This window comes from Eublepharis macularius, chromosome 6 (assembly GCF_028583425.1).
Source record: "Eublepharis macularius isolate TG4126 chromosome 6, MPM_Emac_v1.0, whole genome shotgun sequence".
NCBI classification, from domain to species: Eukaryota; Metazoa; Chordata; class Lepidosauria; order Squamata; family Eublepharidae; genus Eublepharis; species Eublepharis macularius.
In genome coordinates, this window is record NC_072795.1 from 143437390 (window position 1) to 143451153 (window position 13764).

Here is a 13764-nt window from a genome sequence, read left to right on the forward strand (position 1 = left end):
CCCTCCATGCATCTGACGAAGAGAACTGTGGTTCTCGAAATAATAATAATAACAACATTTGATTTATATACTGCCCTTCAGGACAACTTAATGCCCCCTCAGAGTGGTTTACAAAGTATGCCATTATTATCCCCACAACAAAACACTCTGTGAGGTGGGTGGGGCTGAGAGAGCTCCAGAGAGCCGTGACTAGCCCAAGGTCACCCAGCTGGCATCAAGTGGAGGAGAGGGGAATCAAACCTGGCTCTCCAGATTGGAGTCGTGTGCTCTTAACCACTACACCAAACTGGTGTACCTTTACTGTAGCTTATGCTTCAGTAAAGTTGGTTAGTCGTAAAGGTGCTACTGGACTCTTTACTATTTTGCTACTACAGACTAACACTGCTAACTCCTCTGGATCTACAATCTACTCTTTCTGTCATTTCTCACAGATTTATAGTTTTGTTTTGCAAGTTGGATATAATGTCATTTTTGGCTAATTAGAAGATTATACAATAGATATTATGAATATCTAATGAAGCATCAAACCAATCATAGTTTCTTTGTGCTATCACATGAAAAGATCTTAGATACTTGCATAAGATAACCTATAAAGCATGCAAATTCAGATAGTATGTTAGAGTTCTAATGGAAGAAATCTCTTGAGAATCGAAATGAGAATTTTATCTTTGCACTGTATGTTATGGGAATCTTAATGCATATCATAGAAACTTTGATTGTTTTAAACTTGGATCACTCTCTAGCATCAGGTGGGGAAGCTGTGATATCCCCCTGCTTGCTCCCTTCAGGCTTCAAGAGGAGAGCCAGGGCCCGGCGCCAGGCTCACTGGTTTGGCAGAGACTTTTTTCTCCTTATTTACATTTGGGGACTGTTGTCTATCAGTCAGGAGGGCTAAAGCAGGATTATGCCCAGCCCTTACAGGCCTCTGGCCTACCTAGGCTCCTCCCCCCACACTGTTTTACTTTGTTGAGAAAGAATACTAGCAGCAGCAGCAATAGGCTTTGCTGTAGGCCACAGGGGTGAGTTGCAGCCATTTAAGGGGTGGATTAATTCATACTTTATTGCTACTGGCCTAGCAGGGTGGATGCTGGTAGCCTCCCCCTTCCATTCTTCCTTCCTTCCTTCGATCTAGGCTTTATCCTTCCTCACCATTTACACTTAATTGGAGAAAGTATTTCTAGCAGCAATCGCTCGGCCTTGGCCTGCAGGCAGCAGGGGCCATTTTCAGTTTATTCAGTTGGGTGCAGCCATTTTGAGAGTGTCATCCAGTGATCTTCTTAGCCTCCTGGCAGTGCAGCCATGTTATGAAGGCATCTACAATATGCGCAGCTCCAAGAGTGGCCATTTTGACTGTGGCATTTGTGTGGCCTGATTTGCCTCTTGCTTACTAGCAGTAGCAGTCATTTTGGTGGGGCTTGTGCAGCTACCTGCAGACTCATCCTTTGAGGATGATGAAGAGATCAAAGGAATTAGGGAAATGCTGGGCTATCAGTGTCTATCAGTCAGGAGGGCTGAGGCAGGGTTAGGCCCAGCCCCCGCAGGCCTCCAGCCTATCTAGGCCTCCCCCACCCCAGAGAGTACTTACAGCAACAGGTGTGGATTGCAGCCATCTGAGGGGCAGATTGCTTCACACCTGGGCTGGTAGCACACATTATTGCTTTCTCACTCATGCCACCAATGGCATATTGTGTTATTGCATCTGTTTTAGCAAGTACTGGGTTTTTGTGCAAAGAAAGAGGCACTGAAGGGTAAAAAGAGGTGAACCGTTTGATTGGCAGTGTGTAGGATTTGATGAATAACATTTCATTTATAAGAAACAGAACAAATTGATTTTGGAGAACAATTATCATAGTTGTCAAGCTTTGTAGGTTGCTGTAAGAGCATGGTGGACTGCTACCAAAGAAAGCTATCCAAATTTTCTCCAAAGAAAGGGGAATCATGTATGTGCCCCACAACCAGTGTCAGTTTTACCCTGACCATAAGAACAAAGGCAATCTGAATATGGAATATGATAAAATCTGCCTTTCAGACTGGCATTCAATTGAGCTAGGGCCAAAGCCTGAACATAATAAAAATCTGTTAAATTTCTCATGTAGGATGGTTAGACCTATGGAGGTAAGATACCAAGAAAATGGTTTGAGCTAACTCTACAAGCCTGTGTCACAGTACTGTTGTATCCAAGGTTCATAAGATGGCACTTAAGAGTAGATAGGGTCTCTGCTTTACCTCACACAAGAACGTCTTTGGTTGTGAGCCCCAACTGTCATAAGCTGGCATCAACAATCTTCGTCCAAGCAGAATAGTTTAAGAAAAAATGGCTGTCTTTCCATTTCTGTGGCAAAGATGGTCTTTATTCGTAACTTAAAAGCACTGAGCTGTGCTCTAGCTTCCAGTGATGTTCAGCGTAATTCAGCCCTGAGAGAGACATCTGAGACACACTGAGGAATGGCTGTTATCCTATGCATAAACTGGCAAAGGATGAAAATATTCTGTAGTCACCGAGATCCAAATAGCAATGCCGTAAAGTAGCTGTGGGGTTATTTTTGAATTAAACACCTGAATTGCAGCTGGAGTTATCTCCCCTGCCTCATAAAAAAACGCGAGGTACTGCTCCAATGATAGGCTTAATCTTATTCAGTGCAAACTTAACTGGGAGAGACAAGTTTTAGAAGAAAACAATTCCCAAATAGCAAAACCTCTAAACTTGCTTGATACCAGAATTTGCGGTAGTCCATTTGGAGAGAACTAAGTTGCTGTTTTTGGAGAAAATTAAGATATTAGATTTGTTGTAATTTATTTGCAAGTTCCCATCTAGGCACTAATTTGAAAAACATCTCAATAGTCTCTTCAGGGCAATTTTCATTCAGGAAGCTTTACCTGTCAAAGGTAAAGCTTCCTGAAAGTTGCCCTTCTCCACCACAGCAAACCTGAATGGTGGTATTAGTATATAATCTCTTGATTAACCAGAGTAGTCTTTTATCAATTGTTGAGCCCTCCAGTTTCTACCATAGCTTCGTCCTACTCACTGAGTCAAAAACACCCTGAGGTCCATAAAGGCAACATACAGCTTTCCCTCTCAGGAGGCCATAGACTTTTCTGCTAAATGAGCAAGAATTAAACAGTGATCAGGGGTGGAAAATCCTCTCCTAAAGCCAATTTGTTCCCAACCTAAGATCTTGTTGGTCTCGATCCATTCCAGTAATCTTTGAAGTAAAAAGGGAAGAGTATAATTTCCTAACCAATGACAGATGACTAATTGGGCAATAATTAGCAGGATCAAACCTATCACCCTTTTAAAAGATTGCAACAATTACGGAATACTTCCTGATGGGAGAAATATTGGAGAATATTGGTGTTAATATACCACCCCACGAAACACCCCACGAATCTTGAATAAATCAATTGGAACTGATCTGTGCCAGAGGCCTTACCGGGACACATCTGCCGGATCTGAATACGTACATAATTCTCCAATACTGGAGTCCGATTAGGGAGATCCTCAGGCATTATATTTTCTACCATACTGTTAGTGGAGGTACAAATTAGTTCCTAAAGTATATCCTCCACCAAGCAGCAGAAATTCACAAAGGTACAAATTCATAGTGTTCGCAGCAGTTTTCCAGAAGCTTGATAAATCATTGTTAACACCATCCCTTCTACTTTTCTTCTTTATTTTTTAACTCCAGTAATTCTCCTAAGCTATTTAGGGTATTATCTCTTTTAAATTCTCAGTGCATTGCCGAATCCTTCTTTCCATTGTTTTACATTCAGAATTAAACTATTTATTTCTGTTCATTGATTCAGATATATCCATATGCTTACTTGGACATAGGTAAAAAGACTCCGATAATGTGAAAAGGTTATATAATAACTCAACAGAACACTTGGGCAACAGGATCTCGAAAGTTCAACCCTGATAAAAACCAACTTCTGTAGAATACAACATGCCCCTGACATTTTCTTCTATTTGCTGAGACTAATAAGAACGGCAAATTCCGTTGCCCTGTTGCAGGAATTGCTCTTGTTCACCAACTGGGAGTCAGCATTTGATAGATAACATCATAGAAAGAGAGACAAGTAAACAGTCCCACCCAGAACATTTTAAGCAGTTAAGCTTCTAATCAAGTATAAAAATTCAAAAGCTACCAAGAAATAATCAATGACACTCTCCCACCTAGAATCAAAAAAGTAAAGTCACCCCTTTTGTCAATCTCCATATACCCGTTCAATGTCATGTCCCCTTGATTAAGAAAATTCCAGAAGCCTCAGATATGCTCTACTGATACTGGTGTGCTTTGAAGACCTAGCGGGCATTAAGGGAAATAAAGCATCACCAGTCAAGCATCTAATGAGGCTTCATTATCTCTGCCAATTCTGGCATTAAAATCAGTTGCTAGAATAACCACTGTGTTTAGATAACTCTCCATTAACTCATCATAGTAGCCCACTAGCATGTTCCAGTTTTCATTCATGGTTACTATACTGGCAGCAGGGGGTAGATAAATTGAAGTGAAAATCAGAGGATAATTGTCCAAAGTGACCAGAAAAGCCAAAAGCCATGAGAGATCGGAACTTTGGTTGAAGTGATATTTAGAGCAGTGGAAATAAGACATGCTAATCTGGCCCTGGGCCTCCCTTGGCAAGCATTCCGAGTGAATGGAATATATCCCGGAAGAGCAATTTCTTTTAAGGCCCAAATTTCTCGGAGCAGAATAATATCATATTGAGATAAGAATGAGCTGATGTGCAGCAACTGTATTTTAGTATTCCAACCAGCTATATTCCAGCTCAGTATTTTATATTGATATGCTTCAAGCAGTCACATGTTATCAGGCTGGGACAAATGACTCCTTGTCCAGGGAGCATGCACAGTGTTGGAGGAGAAACGGCTAGCTAGCCTGTTGAAGAAGGTCAGGGCCTGATAGCCGGGGAGAGCAAAAAGAACCTCTGCCCCAGGCCCTGGGCAAGACCATGTTTTGCTTGTGGGCAGATGGCCATTACCAATACAAGCATCCCTTTATGGAGTGCAACCTGACCTACCCCATGACCTGGTCGCATGGGGTACCCTCTGGTGTCCCTTTGGCCATGCAGGCTCAGTTGTTTTGCTGTCAGAGCCCTCCACTACTTGATACCTATTGTGTCTACTGACTTTGTCCCTTCACTTCTCTTGGATGTGAAATGTGGCTCCTGTCAACAGACCTGATGTGTGTCTGCCATAAGAGAAAGTTGGCCCATGGTGGTGGGCGGAATCTGGATGGGACGCCACTGTGAGGATTGCTGTTCTGCAAGAGGTTCTGACTCCTCTCCCCACTGGGTGCAACTGCCTGCATTGGAGAGCCCTGGTGATTGGGGTCACCTTCTCCTGGGGGCTTAGAAGGTATTTCTGCAGCCATAGAATAAACCTTGGAGGACCCGGAAGAAGGACCCAACCCATTAGTGGCCCAGGAAGCCACTAACCCTAACAGACTGGGCTTGGAAGGCTGGTAGGGAGATTCTTACTTTCACCAGCAGCAAATTGAAGAAGATTCCTTGGAAGCTGTAAGGTCCCACATGTTAGTCCACGCGGGTCAAGCCATGGGCCCCCAGGGCACCCTCTGCATGCCCCAGATGGCAAGAGGGGCAAGTGACGATGAGCTGTATTTTAGTATTCCAACGCCTCAAGCAGTCACATGTTATCAGGCTGTCAATGCCAGGCGCCACTGGGACAGCACTTCCGTTCTTGGGCCGTATCTCTGCATGGGTCGTCAAGCCTCATGGGGAGCCCCCTGGCCAGAGATGGCAAGTGACTTGGAATTGGGGGACGAGAATGACCAACATTTTACAACTGGTGCTGCCAAAACAAGAGGTCTTATCATGGGCGTATGGCAGGGGGTCAGCAGACCACCTGGGGCAGGGAAAGACCCTGGAGGAGTTCTGTAAAGGCTTTTCTGGCCTGTGGTGGCTGCAGATGTGGGGCAGTGTTGCCGGAACGGCCTGCAATGTGAGAAGGCCTCCCTGTGGCAGCCACTTCCAGTTACTTGGAGCAGGGATTCTGAGTTGAGCTGCATTGTGGAGGGGGCCGGGCCATTTCTTGCCCACTTCCTGATGGCAACACCCATCACAGCTGGAAGCTGGAGGAGGCCTCTCAGCTTAAGCTAGATGCTGGCATTTATGATCCCCCCCCTCCCCGCCATGATAGTGCAGAGGAATAATCTGCTCTACTGAAGGGTGCCTTCTACCATACTTCTCAATCTGCACAGCTGCATTCTGGCTTACCTTGTGGTCACCTTTGTTCAGCTGTCTCAGATCTGTTTTTCAGCTGCTTGTCCCAGAAAAAGTTAAATATGAGCCCAAATCTTGTTTTTGAAACAGAAGCATCCTCGCACTTTGGGGAGGAAATCCCCTCCCATTTTTTCCATATTAAAACTATTCATTAAAGTTAGATGTTTTTGTCAAACTGTTGTTGGTTATTAGATGGAAAAACCAAGCTAAAGTAGCCAAAAAGATATAGGCAGCCTCCAAGTATATTACTTGGTTCAATTACTATCTCTAATAATGACATTTGTACTCTGAAAAGTCAGTAAAAAAATCAATGTCTTTTTAAAGGCCAAAATTCAGTGAGAGATACAGACCACTGAACTGAAAACCCTCCTTTTAAAAGCAGATATATTCGCTATTAGAATGTTGTGCAAGAAGGTGCTTTTTGGTTCGCTTTCATCTCCCCATTAAAATGAAAAAGATTTCTCTGGAGCAGACTGTTGAGAGAAAATCCAGTTACCTTGACTTTACAGAGAGACTTAATAATGATTCTGCATTTTAAACTCCTGGCTGAAATGACAGGGGAAATTTTAATGTTGTTTTGAAATCAAAATGATCTATTTTGTGACATGCTGAATATTTAAAAGTACTGAAACACATTCAGGAGAGCTCAGTGAACAGGAACCAAATTCATAAACATATGGATTTAATTCCGTCCCCAAGCTTCTCTTTCATTTGGATTTGCCCCTTCTAGCTGGCTGTCTCTGAAGTCCTGAAGTGAGGCAGGGCATTTCATGTCTGATACCTTTAAAAGGGGGGCACTCTGAGGCATCTTGGTTAGTCTTAAAGGTGCTACTGGACTCTTTACTATTTTGCAACTACAGACTAGTGCAGCTAACTCCTCTGGATTTATAGGAAAAGTGATTGAGAGAGCAGTAGCAGGCCAACTCCAGGTTTTCTTGGATAATTCATGCTCTAGACCCTTTTCAGTCTGGTTTCAGGCTGGACTATGGGCTGGAGATGGCTCTGGTGGCTCCAGTGGATGACCTCTGCCTGAATGTGGCCAAAGACCATACTTCTTTCTTGCTCCTCCTGGATCTATCTGCAGCCTTTGACACAGTAAATTGTGCTATCCTGTTGAGACATTTGCAGGCAGAAGTAGGTATCAATAGATTGGGTTGGCTCCTTTTGAAATGGAATCAAAGGGTTGCTGTTGGAGCCCAGCTATCTTCATGGATCAATTCAAGTTATTGGCTATCACATATAGGGTGTGCATAACAGAAAAAATGAGCTTTAATTACACACAGAACTCACTGATTCAGCTTGTTATGCTGAACCACATCCAGGAAACTGAATCGAAACAAGTCTTTACAGCCAAAAAGTTTGTGTATTTCATTTCAATTCATATCTTCTAGGAGCAGGGAGGTACTGGGTGGACTCACCTAGCAGGGCAGCAACTATTTTCCTGGACAGTGCCAATCAGATCCTAAGGGGAGAGAGACCTCACATTATTAATTAATTCTGTTGGAGGGAATGGAGAAAGAGATCAATGCACATGAATACGTTCCCCTCCCCCGCCCCTGTTTTGTTACCTGAATTGGTCTCCTTACAAATAAGAGAATTGTGTGTGTGTGTGTGGGGGGGGATTAGCGGCAAGGAAGACGGCTATGCGAGAGGGGTAATGACGGGATCTTTCACCAATTTTTATGGATAGCAGACGAGGCTGGTGCTTTTAAGTTCAAAGAGTGATCTTTTATTGAAAGAGAAAAAACACGCGCACACAGGCTAGCCAGAAGTTGGAGTAGAATGAGGGAGGGGAAGTATATCTACCTATCCTGAAGAGTAGTCCAATCCATGGCTTCAAACATCTGGCGTTCTTGGCCAGGAGAGCAAGAGGCTTATGGCAGCCTCAAGGGAGCAGCACTTTGGATCTAATAAGAGTGCACAGTTTGAATGGGGCCAGGGTTCCTGTTCTTATAGGGTAAAACATTCCCTGAGGTGGGAGAGCCCTCCCAACCACTGGAACAAAGTCTCCAATGGTCAGTTCCTGGGAATAACAAAGGTTTGATTACCTTGATTGCTTGCTGCCGGGGTGTATAAAAGAGAATGCAAAGTCTCTCCTGGAACTGCACAAAAGGGGCAGTTTGTTAATGGGTTCGACCAGAGCTGAGTTGATGAATTTAGTTTGTGAACGTACCCTTCCCAGGAATGAATTATAAAACCTTATGAGTGCTAATTGATTTCTCCTCAGTCATGGGCTGTGGATCTCATCACGGGAGGAGGGAAAGGAATCTGCTAAGTGAGAAGACACTTCGAGACCTTTCTTGCTCTGGCTCTACCAGGAGCTGAAAGGATTGTAAACTAATCACCACTGGTCGCCCTGCATTTATATTTGGCATTTCATTCATGCCTAATTCTTGAATGTAACAACAACAACGTTCAATTTATATACCGCACTTCAGGACAACTTAATGCCCACTCAGAGCGGTTTATAAAGTATGCCATTATTATCCCCACAACAAAACACCCTGTGAAGTGGGTGGGGCTGAGAGAGCTCCAGAGAGCCGTGACTCACCCAAGGTCACCCAGCTGGCTTCAAGTGGAGGAGTGGGGAATCAAACCCGGCTCTCCAGATTAAAGTCCCGTGCTCTTAACCACTACACCAAACTGGATTGGAAATTTTCTCAGTGCACAATTCTAGTCATTATATCCCAGATTTTTTTAAAAATAATTATTTGGTTTACCTTTATACTGACTGCACAGAAATTTGGGTGGAAGATGTAAGTAAATGGTGACACATTATCCTGTTTTAAATTAGTTTGGCCCCAGCGCAGGTATTGTCAGAAACCTGAATGTGTGTACAGTCAATTTCAGTGGCTGCAAGTGCACTTTTCTATCTACGCTTTAACAGTGCAAATAGGAACCACATTGGGTACGCACAAGCCAAATGTTCATTGCATTTGGACAACTCATACATAGTCAGTCTGGGCACCAGTTTCTTCATTCTGCGAAGGAACCTGTGTACATTATCTCCCTTGCTGTGTTGAGTGGTTGCTAGTCTGGCCTAGAGGCAAACAATTCAAAGAGCCAGTTTTGCAAATGTATTGAAGCAGAGAGCTTTTGAGCTGATCAGAGATCTTCTCTAATGGATTTGATGGGTTTCATCTTTAGAACAAAAATGTTGGCTGTTCTGTGCCAAGCTCCTTCAGTCTGGACATTCAGATGTCATTGCTTATTACACATCTAATCAATCACTCCTCTGTGTTCCAAGCCGGTTGTCTGAAGGCTTGTATGGAATCCAACAATGGGGAGGCTGATGTTGTATTATGCTGTCTGCTATATTAAAATTTCTTGGTTTAGTGTTCAAGCAGAAAAGTGCTCCTTAGATTACTGCTTGGTAGGGTTTTAAAATAATTTTGCATACTTCATTTGAGAATAGAGGCATACTTTCTCGACAGTTCTATACCCTTGAGGCCTCCTGTTCAAAAACATAGGAAAAGAGACCTGCTTTTGCCCTAATTGGTAGGGAAACTGCACTCCATCTTGTTTACCATACTTTTCAAGCTGTTCTGTCCATTTAAGAGAGGCCATTTTTCGATACAGGGCAGAGCACAAAAAGGCTTTTTAGGAGACCCAAGACCTTGTACGCTCAGAAAGAAACCCACCTTGAAAAGAAACCCACCTTCCCCCCCCCCTTTAAAGAAAAGGTGAAGAGATACTGAAGATTTTCACTAATTTGTATCTTGGAAATGTGGTCTTCTCAAAGTAGCTAAACCTGGACGTGTTACTAAAGAGCGCTGACACCTCAAACTCCTCTGCTCGTAACTTTATATTGATCTGTTTTGGGGGGGGGGCAAGGGAATGGGGGGTCTGCTTAGGGATGGGTGAGGTTCTCCCAAGGCTCCTCTGGTTGTAATTCAGGCAAGCCAAGCTCTCATTGGATAAGCAGGTACTAGGTCACTTTCTCATCAAGTGTTCAGACTGCTCGGAACTCCCCTTCTCCTCCTCCTTTCTTCATTCAGCCTGACAGGTCTCAACTTCAACAACCCTAGTTTGTTACGTGGCACAGGGGGTGTGGGCAGGTGCTGTCCAAGTTCACTAGTCCTGTGCAGCTAGTCATATATGTCATGTGCTGTCCAAGTTCACTAGTCATATATGCAGCGCTAGTCATATATGTGGGCGTTTGGATCTCAGTCTCGATGCATCAACTCCGGGCTGAAGTGCTGAAGTTCAACAATTCTATGGAATTTTTCCACCTTGCGTCAACTCCAGTTTAGTTCCTGGCCCTCAGTACTAACCGTCTTCTCTTTTACATGCTTGATTTCTTGGTAAGGTTGTTCGGGGACAGTTCTGTTGCCAAACCCAAATACAATGGCATAGCGGCCCACCAACCCATTCACCTAAAAACTATGTCCCAACAGGGGTCAGTTCCTATGAGGACAATAATGTGCAAGTATAAAACAAATACAGATTTGATTGCGTTTCCCTGCAGCCTTCCCGGTCCTTGCAGTTCAACAGCTAAATGAACCCAGCTGCTTGCACCAACACCCCCAGATACAACACAAGACAATAAAGATAAAAACAGCTGAGTGTGGGTTCACCTAGTTTTGCTTAATTATTTAATTCCATTTAAATGGATGATCTATGTCACTGCTTATTTACACAAACCAACCATGGGGGGGGGCTGTGCTAGGCAACCACTTGGGATGCCCACCAGACAGGTCTACCCTGGCTCCAAACTCGGCCGGCGATTATCTCTGGCCTTGGTTTTCCCAGCCTGCACAGCCATTCTGTGCTGAGAGGTGCCCAGCTTCATCCGCCTTGCCTGAGGGGCCACAGGGAACCTACCAGGTTCAAGAGATGCCACCCAGCACCCGGGGCACTCCTTGACAGTGGCCCCCAGCAACACGGTGGTATGTGGCAGTCTGTTTTGAATACACCCTCCCCCATCACCATGATGCCTCACCATGTCTGTGGATTAACCCTACCTACCCTGAGCAAACCACACTATTCCTGCTAACTAGTTGTGGCCTAACCAGTATTTCAACCAGGCCTATTTGAAATGACTCCCAACCCAGAGGCAGCATGGAACAGGCAGCAAAAGGGGCTATACCATGACCAATCCAATGAACATCCCCCCAAATTTCTTCTTGGCCCCATAATAGTGACCAGCTGGTCACCTTAGAAGGCAGGAAGGGTCCATCACCCTGGCAAAATGCCTGCTGGGGAGAAGGCGAAGGTAAGCAAATAGCTTTCTGTTGCCTTCCCCTAACTGGCTGAGACCCTTTGGCCCCCACCAGTCATGTCTCATGTCCCATTTACGCTGATGTGAGGCCAGTGCAAACTGAATCCAGGGCATTATGGCGTGAACGTCGCTTCTCATAGATACACATTATTGGGAAGTAAAACTAAGTAGTTTCTTTAGTATTTAACAAGAAGCTAAGCAACATCATCAGTGTTAAGGGAGTACAATTCCAAATCTAATACGTAGCAAAGTGGAAAGTCAAAATGCTCATCTTTCTGTGTATGAGCCTTTGTGAGTGTTCTGCTCCATCCACCGGAGCCTGTTTTCCAGCCACTGCCTGGGAGAAGTCAGGAGAACCACGCCAGAGAGGCAGCTGCTTCCTCTGCGGCAGCCCCGTCGCTACAGGATGCCTTGCCTGAAGAGGTGGGCCATGGCACCTTCCCTTCCCTTTGAGGAAGTCTGCAAAGCAAAGCATTCCAAGCAAGGGGTTTTGTTGGTTTTATGTTTTAGTCATTTGGGGGAATTGCTTTCATGACGGTAGGGACGTTTGCTGTGTTGTGTTGTGGTGTGTTACAAGGAAAGGCAGTATACAAATAAATAACATTTCTCAAGAAGGCTTACCCAGTTTCTCTCTGCATAATAGATCACTGGAAGAAAAGGTTTCCCAAAGGTTTCCCACATGATATACTCTTTAAAATGTACTGCACTTGCTGCAACATCTGTTTTCAACCATGGTCACGGAAGCATGCAGATATTCTGAGGTCAACACTTGCATCCCCTTTAGGGCATCTCCTCCTTCCTAGGAATTTATTCTCCTATGGATACGGTCCTGGTTTTAGATTCAGACACTGCAGTTCTGGACAGACTTGAATCCTTCTGTTGACTTAAGTGGACTTAGAAAAACGTAACTCTGTACTGAAACTCTTGATGATGGTCTCAGACCCCATGAGCCCTCCTGCTTTTGGTACAGTACAGTAATCTCATAGAACTTAAATGTGAATACCAGAGGGTGTATCAGACTCACTAGTAGTGGAGGGAGGGGCCATTTCTCATCCATTTTCAGAAATGAATTTATCTTGCAAAAGTTACCCATTCAGCTGCCTGCTGTCCTTGCATGTCTACTCCTGAGTAATCTTTGTTTGCATGCCCTGATGATAGGCCATACAAATCAATGAAGATACAGGAAGTGTATTTTTCTAGGAGGCTGAACCACTTCGAGCATATCAGAAGCAGCGACAGTCTCAGAAAAAGAAACAGGAAATTGAATGAACTGCCTGCTGAACCTTGTGGACTGTAAGTGTCTCTTGCAATGAAATATCACGTTTTATCTTTCCAGTGATACAAATTGAGTAGTTCAAGTTAGCAATTATGTGAATGGGCCCTGCGCTGCCATCACGCCAACACATGCCCCTGGCTGGGCGCAGCAGCCACGGGCCAGGTGCGGCAGGTGTCCGGGGCAGCATGTGGAACAACGAAGCAGGAGTGCTGGGAGGACGCTCATGCACCTCCCCAGCCACCCACCGCGCCCGACTGGGAGCATGGGCAGCCTCCACGCGCTGTCCCAGCCGCCCGGGGCTGGTTTGCTGCGCGATGTGTGCGTAGGGGCAGCCTCGGGCACCAGAAACCCTGGCGCCGCCCCTGGATGTTAGAGGGAGACATGACACAACACTCATTACGTTGACAAATTTTCTCTGGGTTTTGTGAGGATAAAATTGAGGGAAGGCAGGCAGAAACTTGCTCTTGGTGACCCAAGACAGGTCGGATGCATCTAACAAAGAGAGCTGTGGCTCTTCATCAGCTGCATCTGATGAAACATGTCAGTCAAGGAATGAGAAAAAATACTAATATTCTCTGTTTAGATCCAATCCACTTGTAGATTACCGGAGAGCAACCTTACCATATTTGCTAATGAAGTAGCTTCATAATATAATTTGAGATTAGGAACTCCTGGGCCTCCTTTACTATTAGGTCCGTATAAAACTGTTGATAAGAATCTTGGGCGCTTGTAGGCCCAAACAAAATAGTTTAATATTCACTGCCATTTAGCCGAAGTGGAATTTTAATCAATAAAGATAGAAAAAGAAACAACGGTTTTGGAAATGTGAAGCTTTTAATCAAATTCAAATGATCTGGCCGGGAAAGTATTTTTGCGTCCCACGATTTTAACTGTGTCTTAATTTTTTCAGTAACAGGGCTAAAATTAAATTTTATTCATTCCTTTAACTCTACGGGAATAATAACACCTAAATGTCTCCATGAATTTGTAACCACTTTATAAGGCA

The 13764-nt window shown here is 44.3% G+C and overlaps 1 protein-coding gene across 1 annotated transcript in view; it reads left to right on the forward strand.

Moving 5' to 3' along the window:
• GRID1 (glutamate ionotropic receptor delta type subunit 1) overlaps nucleotides 1–13764 on the forward strand; it is a 1143434-nt gene that overhangs the window by 517862 nt on the left and 611808 nt on the right. The window lies entirely within an intron of this gene.